Here is an 8692-nt window from a genome sequence, read left to right on the forward strand (position 1 = left end):
GGGGGGGGGGGAATACATTGGGGGCTTTAAAAGAATCAGAAAATTATAAAAGAAGCACCTGTAGCTTTAAGCAACAGAGAGACCAGGCCCTATGATGAAAGGCTGAGAAATTTGGGAATGTTTAGTCTTGAGAAGAGGGAACTGAGGGGGGACATGATTGTTCTCTTTAAGTACATCCAGCTCAAAATATACTGTTAAGTGCCCTTCACTCACCCTTCACACCTGAGAGGAGATAATTAAGATTCTGTTACTTCCCATGATTAGAAAAAAGACCTTTAGACATTTATCTGCTATTTTGACATATTTATTGCTTTACAACTGTTGACCTTATAACCTTAACTTGTTATTTAGTTTTTTCACTTTGCATAACTTAAACATCATCATGATACATGTTAATTTGCTGTTAAATCCCTGTCTATAAGTCTAGAACCTTCTCTACCATTCTAGTGTATTTGAAAAAGTGTGCCTTGTACACAAAAGCTCATTCCTTGAATAAACCTTTGTTGGTCTTAAAGGTGCCACCGGACTCTAAATTTGTTCTGTTTGAAGGGCTGTCACTTAGAGGAGGGCACGGAGCTGTTCCAGTTGGCAGCAGAGGATAGGACTCGTAATAATGGGTTTAACTTAAGGGTGGGAAGGTAACAGCTGGATATTAGGAAAAACTTTTTTACAGTAAGAGTTGAGCAACAGTGGAATCAGCTGTCTAGGGAGGTGGTGAGCTCCCCTCACTGGCAGTCTTTAAGCAGCATCTGGACAAACACTTGTCAGGGATACTGTAGGCTGATCCTGCATCGAGCAGGGCTTTGGACTAGATGGCTTCTATGGCCCCTTCCAACTCTGTGATTCTATGATTCCCTTAGTGGCTGTTGCTAGGCAACCAGCATATTCCAAGCTGGGTTTCTCTGAATAAAAGGTAGAGGGAGGAGGCAGGGCCCTTTCCAAGCCTATTTTGCCCTTTGAGGGAGGACTCATTAGGGCCAGACCTGATTAGGCTTGTCAGCTCCAGGTTGGGAAATTTGTGGAGATTTTGAGATGGAGTTTGAGGAGAGCAGTACTTGGGGAGGGGAGAGGCCTCAGCCAGATATGATACCAGAGGCTCCACCTTCCAAACCAGCCATTTTCTCCAGGGGGACAGATATATGTTGTCTGGAGTTCAGTTGTAATTCTGGGAGATCTCCAGGTCTTACCTGGAGGTTGGCAACCCTATGCCTGGCAACATCTGTGTTACTTGATACCCCCTATCTTGCATGACTCAACTAGACCTGGCTGCTTACTACTGTTCAACAGCAGCCACCCTACAAAAACCAGTGTGGTGTAGCAGTTAAGAGTTTCAGAGCAGGGTCTCGGATATCCAGGTTTGGATCCCCATCTTGCTGTGGAAGCTGACTGGGTGATTTTGGACCAGCCACATACTTTCAGTCTAACTTACCTCACATGGTTGTTGTGCAGATAAAAAGGAGGAGCGAATAATGTATACTGCTTTGGTCCCCATTGTGGAGAAAGACTGTAGATTGCCTAGGTGCAGGCTACAGGCGGGAGGAGAGAAAGCCGAATACAGAGGGGCAGATAAAAGTAGGCCCCGGTCACACTGAGGGAAAAGGTGCGGCTGAAGTGCAGCTTTTTTGAGCTGCATCAAAAGAGAAGCGCGGCGGCGGGATCAGACAGATCCCCTGAGCCGCAGCGCAGTCGCTCCCCGGCATGATCAGATGCCAGGGGGAAGCCACAGATTGGTGAGCAAGGTGAGCCTGCTGCGCATGCACACGCATGCGCAGTTCTACAGGGCCTCTGTATGCTGCAGGGAGATGGGTGTGTCAGCGATCAGCCGGCCTGTGCTGCGCATCAACAGGTAGGTAGTACTCTTTTGGTGCTACCTTTTTGCGGCGGGTTTTCTGCTGGAAGGGACGGATTAGGGACGGATGCGTGCCACTTCCCAGATGTTGTGGTATGATCGCGCCTGCTTGATGCACCCCCAATCCGTCCCTCCCACGGGGCAAATCCTCCCGTGTGACCGGGGCCATAGATTGGCTGTTGGGAGGGAAGGAGATAAGGTTGTCATTTACTGGAGATTTGAGGGATGGAGCCTGGGAAGGGTGGCATTTGTGGAAGGGAGGGATCTCAAACAGGTATAATGCCATAGACTCCATTCTCTAAAGCAGCCATTTTTTCCAGGGGAACTAGCATTACCAACCTCCAGGTGAAGCCTGGAGGTCACCCAGAATTACACCTGATTTCTACATGACATTTTGGTCCACAATACTTAACCTTCCGAAGAAATATGACAAAATACAAACCCATTTTAGAGCAACCAATTCACAATGAAACATAGTCCTCAATTTGGATTGGCCTTACTGCACAATCTAAGTGTTAACTGAAAAGAAATCTTCCAAAAGTGCTGGATGTAGTAAACAGAATTTTATACCCGGTGAAAGGAATTTATTTTAATGTTGTTCAGAATTTGGGGACCCAAGGTCACCAAATAACAAAGAATTTAACTATATTCCCTGTTGGAATATATAATGTCTTATAATGTAGTTGGATTGCTATAGGAGAAAAGAAAACCTTATTGTCCAGTCGTAAGAAAATGATTCATCTTTTCTGCTTATATGTTGATTACTCAGACCTTATAAACCCATTATTATAGGGAAATGGGTAAGCTAACTTGAGAAACTTTTCTGGACATGCTGTCACAGCAAATTGTGAGTCATGCAAGGTTGGTAACCAATAATAACATATTGAAATAATACACAATCTACCTGTGTTCAATCAAACGTGTATGAAAAATATATACTTTTTAAAAGAAATCTGTAACTTGTTATGGATAACTACACGTAGATATTTATAAAGATAAGCAGTGGTCTCAGAAGAGGAGCTGGGGGGTTGGTTTATTCTATTTCTTGATATTTAAACCCAATTTTCTTAAAACGTGTAAAACAAACCTGAAATTTATGGCATGGTGCCGGAGAGGTGAAAAATGTGTCTCTGCTATAATTAGCAGTGCATTGCATTGTTTCCTTTTGTCCCATGATCATGCTTTTCAGCTCATACATTTTATTGTTCAACTTACTTTCCAAATCATAGTAGTGATGTAGTAAACAGGATTTTAGCCACATGATGGAGCAATCAGAAAAATACAGTTCAATCTGTATTCCCTAACTGGTATCTTTTCACCTACATGTGGTAGTCTGACATGGCCGTAACTGCTGCATACTGGGATTTGTCAAACTGATATCAGTTGTTAGTCATTAGCCAACAAAAGCTTAGCTTCAGTTAATGTTAGTCTATTGAGGTGTTACAAGGTTCCTTTTTGCTTATGAGTATCAAGAGAAACCTAAACGTAGTTTCTAATCTATTGGCTTCAGCTATGAAACTCTGTAACTGAGACATACTATAATCAGGTAAATCAACTAATTTATTTTAAAAGATTTCTCCTGTAGTAATACAGAATGCCAGATCACCAGCATCAGGTGTTTAGCATTCAAGGTGCAGATTTATGAAAACGTTGGCTCGTGTTTGAAAGTAATTACTGACATTTTTTTAAATAGCTCTGGAGTAAATTCAGAAGAACAGCTGGGATTTTATAGGTCTTGTGGGACCTTGCAGTGTCCTGAACAGACTCCTAGAATTTTGTGTATGTGTGTATTTATGTATGTATCTGTAATATAGGACTGTTATTTGGGTACAGCAAGATGGCAACTGCGTAACGAAAAGACAAAGATACTAATATGGCTCCTCAGTATGGCAATTATGGCTTCATAATGAATATCATGTATAAGAATGGGCAGGGAGCTGGATCAATAGGTGGAAAAAAAACAGAAGTATAATGGCTGTCTTGGAATGAACTTGGTTGTCCTGGGATAAATACTATATGAACAAAGCCAAATGATCACATGATCACAGCAAGACATTGTTCTGCAGCATTATGATATTTGTATACAAATATTGACAATGGTTCAAATAATGATGGGGGGAGGCATCTTTAAATAGGCCTTTTCCTTGACACCCGGAGTATTATCATATGCTATAACAGTTTTTCCTTTCAATAATAACTGCGACTTGGTTTTGAGGTAAGGATTCTGTTAGATGAAACTAAAGAGCAAAAAGTATTTTGGAGAGGTACGTAATGTCACACAAAGATGGAACTTTCATCATTGAGTGTGGCAGGTGAGAAGATTACATTGTATAAAAACCAAAGGCATTACTGAATGTTTCTGCAAGGCTTTATTTTTATGACTGTGGTATTATGTTTTCAAAATTTTGTACTGTAATTTTTCTTCAGTGTTTTTAAAAAGTACTCTTTTCCACGGAATCCAGATGCCCTTATCTTCATCTTGACATTTAACAACAAAAATATGTAAGCCTATGCCTCTAGATACATTGTGACTAATTTTTAGTGTACAAACAAAAGGGGGAGGGGAACCTATTAAAAACCATGAATCTTCATTTGAGTGGTTTTTTTGTATGTGTGTTTTGCTGTATTTATATCCTTTCTGCAAAAGGCCAAAATATGCAGGAGGGCAATTTGGGAAAAGAGCAAGTCTGACCTGAGGCCTTTAAATCCTGCTGCCTTTCAATAGATTATCTTCCAGGGTTTAACAGTGGGAAACCTTTGATCCAACTAGACAGCAGCAGCTCTATTAAACCCTGATCCCATGCATCAGTTACTTTGGAGTTCTCAAAGAGGCCTGGATGTGGCTTACTCCCCAACATGCATGTAGAGAACATTGAACTGCAAGCACAGTTCATTAGGAGCAGGGAGGGCCCCAGCTTATTTTGCACCCTAGGCGAGGATCCCTTCTGGCGCCCCGCCCCCCTGCGCCCACCATTTCCCAAAAATAAATGCATTTTAGGAAGAATGAAAAACACAAATAATTAAGAAACTCCCAGAGTACGGGCTGGGTGCAGTTTGGCGCCCCTAAGGGCCAGCCCGCTCTGATCGCCTAGTGAGTGAGCCGGCCCTGATTAGGAGAAAGAAGACTGAAGTCACACATGCCATTTGACATGCAATTTCAGCCCTTCTCCCTTCGCTGGGAAGCACATGTCAAAAAGCAGTTTTTAAATACGTTTTTATCCTGTTTCTGAATCGATTGCTGGCTTTGCAGGGAAAGTTGATTTACAACCGCCTTTCAACCTTCCAACGCTTTACAACACGCTGGTGATTTCGGCGGAAGTTTTATTGAAACCAGCCGCGAGATTGATGGTTATCATCGACGCGGATCTCTCAATAACCGGGTCCGAGTGGGACACAAGTTGAGAGCGGGGCTCCCGGAGTCGGGGGGATGAGTACACACCTAGAGCCAGGGCGGTGGGCAAGGCACGTGGTCCCCCCCCCCCGTGGTGTGAGCGACTTGGGTGAAGCTGTGTGGGTGGAAAGGGAGTCAGCGGCGCCGAGCCCCACATTTCTCCTCAAGGGGGGGGGGGAGAATGCTGCCCGCCTGCCTTCCCCTCTTCCCTCTCTTGGGGGACCCCAGGGAAAGGAGCCCCGCGCGGCGGCGCCGGTCCGCTCCCTCGCCTCCTTTCCCTCCCTCCATTGTGCAGCTGGCTACTTCAGCACTCCCACCTGCTGGCGGCGGCGAGGCGAAGCGAGCGAGCCCCCCCCCCCCCCCCCCCCCCCCCCATTCACCCCTCTCAGCAGCACGCGTGTGTCCCCAGCTGAACCGGAGAGAGCCCCCTCCTCCTCCCTCCGGACTGGAGCCACCACCTCTCCCGTCCCTTCCCCGAACTAAGGCGGCTGTTGGCCGTATAAAGCGGCGGCGGCGGCGGCAGCAGCAGGAGCAGCAAGCGACACCCGCGCCGCCAACGCCTCAGCCCCTTTCCCGTCGCGGCTGCCCTGAAGAGCCGCCACCGCCTTTCCCCAGGCGAGCGTGAGGCTTGGGGAATAGGAGGCGCCGCCGCCGTTGCCGCCGCCGCGGACTGCAATGTGCCCCTCGCTGCTGTTAGTCCTGCCGCAGCAGCCGCAGCCCTGAAGGAGCCATGCCGGGCTGGAAGAAGAACATCCCCGTCTGCCTGCAAGCGGAGCAGGAGCGAGGTGAGGGAGAGCGCGCGAGCCGGCGCCACCGGCTTTCCTGCTGCCCTCCTCCCGCGCCCTTCCCCCTCTCCCTCTCAGGTGCTCTCTGCTTCGCAAGGGAGCCCGCCCAGCCTGCCTCCCGCTCCCGGAGGCGGGAGGGGGTGCCTGGCAAAGGAAAGGGGGGAGTGTTTGCCGGGGAGAGGCACCTGAGGGAGGGGGAGGGGCGGCACGTCCTCCTGCCGCAAGTTAACTTTTCTTTGCCTGGGCGCCTTGCTTGGCTGCCTGGCTGCCTTCCCCTCCCTCTCTCCCTCCCTCCCTCCGGCCTGGCTTCTGTTTGCACTGCTGGTCGCCTCGGGATACAAAGAGACTCAGCGAAGTTTCATTCCATGCTCGTTTTTTTCTTTGAGGGGGGGCACGCTGGCTTGTTCCTTACAGGGGGAGGAATTCGCTTTGTAGAGGGACTCTGGGCGAGGAGAAAGTGTGGGTTTGGAGGAGGGAGAGGGCAGCTGGAGGTGGCGGCTTGGCTGATCTGCCCTTTGGCTGAGGGGAACCGGCAGCAACAGCGATGGTTGAGGATGTTCAGGCGATCAGGCATGTCCCACTCAGGGGCGAAGAGGATGGGGGGTTCGCGGGTGCTGTAGCGGCGCAGGACATCCCCTTCCTGCCATGCACATTCCTCTGGAGCGCAGCCCACGATCTCCGTATTCCCCCCCCCCCGCCAATTTACAGGGCGTCGTGTCAGGGCAGATCACACAGGAGGCAGGCAGCGTGCAGTGTTATCCCTCTTGGCATCCTGAGCATCTGGCTGTGGAAGAAGATGACAGTGGCACCCAACTAGGAAGGCTGTGAACTCCTGGGCTTGCTGGGTTTTCTGCATTCTTAGAGGATTTTCTCTCTTAAACTAAGTAAATCATTGTAAAAACCGCAGACCAAGAAATCAGATAACCTAATTGTAGCTTTTGGAAGTTTCATCAGACATCTTGGTGAAACCATACAGTCTAGGGGAGTTCTAGGGGTAGAATATGTGATTGTCTGATATGAGGGACAGTTTTGTTGTTCGCTTTTAAAGAACAAGAATGTGTGGCACCTGTTTTGTAGCACTGCACAAAACCCTTGTTGTCAAGCTCTCAGTCTTCCTGAACTTAGCTTGTTGCTCACTGTTTGTTGGACTCTTCAAAGGGTTTTGTTCTATGATTGCTAATACTTACAGTTGTACTTTGTATTGTGTTTGCCTTAAGTATTGTCAGAAATGGCAAAGGGCGCACACTTTTTCTCCCAAAGCCCTGACATGGTGGCCATTAATCCCTATTGATGGCCAAAAAGTTCCTAGATTGTGTTTTATCACAACTGTTATTAATGAGAGTTTTCAAGTGCTAGACACAGCATTGAAAGCTCATCCTCAAGAGATCAGAATGATAAACAGCCTTGAATTTAAAAAATAGTCCCATAGTTTGTAAGGGCAATGATATCTTGAAATACTTTTGTAATTTTAGTGACATTGGAGAGGGGTGGAAAGAGGAACAACTTTTTTCAAATCCCACTTTTAAAAACAGCTTTCAAGAGGCATATGGGATTGGTATTTGGTAGCAATAAAAGAAGGTTTATATGTCAACGTGGGATTGTTTGGTTTCCATTAAATCCTGTTACACTGGAGCTGATGTTTTCTTGTCTCATTTCAAAATCAACAAAGCTTTGGATGCATTGTGAATTCAGATTATAGCTGTGTAATGAATATAGAAGTGAGCTTTGACTGTCATTGGATTTTCTCTATCCTGATAGAGGCTGAACTGAGTGTAGGATGAGTTATGCCCAGGTTTTTAATACAGTACTGCCTAAAATTGCCTAAAGTTGCACACATTCCTCTAGGTAGGGATGATCTTTGGTTTGCTTGTCTTGTCTAATTGATTGTCATGTTGGATATAGATGGGAGTATTAGAAACACTGACCACTTAGAAAATATTTAAATGAGGGGCTAGTTTCTCACATGTTCAAAGAAATAAATGTTTAGTTTTGATCACAAATAGACATGTTCCTAGCGACATTTTTTTCACTGATAAAGTTTATTGTAAATGGCAAAGACACCTAGGTACAAAAATTTTCTTTGGCTTTTTAAAGGTTAATTGAAATGTATGCAGCAGATATTTTGCATGAATTATCTCTCTCTTAGCACAGTAGTATAATAAACCATATCTAAAGGCAACATGCTCCTTTCTGACTTGAATACACCTTCATATTCTGGAAAAACAAAAATGGATAGATGGCTGTATTGTTACAAAGTAAGGTAACTCACTATTTGAATGCAGGAAAGATTCAGAATTATCTAATCACTGTATAGCAGAGACAGTGAAATCAGAATCATTTTTGTGCGTGAAAATCAGAGTCAAGAATGGTTATTGTGCTTTCTGCTTTATCTTCTCTCTCTCTCACTCTCAGTCTGTGTCTCTTTGGTATGCCATGGAACAATTGCCTTTTCTTTGATGTTTTCTGCACCAGTAGAGATGCTGCTTTGTAAACAGTTCTCATGCTTATTTTATTTAATATGCATTTTCTGTTTATTTTCATAACAGTTCAACACAATTCATTTTTATAAATTATTATAACATTTTCCTTGTGCAAATAAAAAGCATTATGCATTTCTGAGGTAGAGTTCATTTTCTGTTACTCAAGCTCAGCTAATCAATTTAGCAA

Source organism: Gekko japonicus, unplaced genomic scaffold (assembly GCF_001447785.1).
Source record: "Gekko japonicus isolate JY-2015 unplaced genomic scaffold, Gekko_japonicus_V1.1 scaffold215, whole genome shotgun sequence".
Taxonomy (NCBI): Eukaryota; Metazoa; Chordata; class Lepidosauria; order Squamata; family Gekkonidae; genus Gekko; species Gekko japonicus.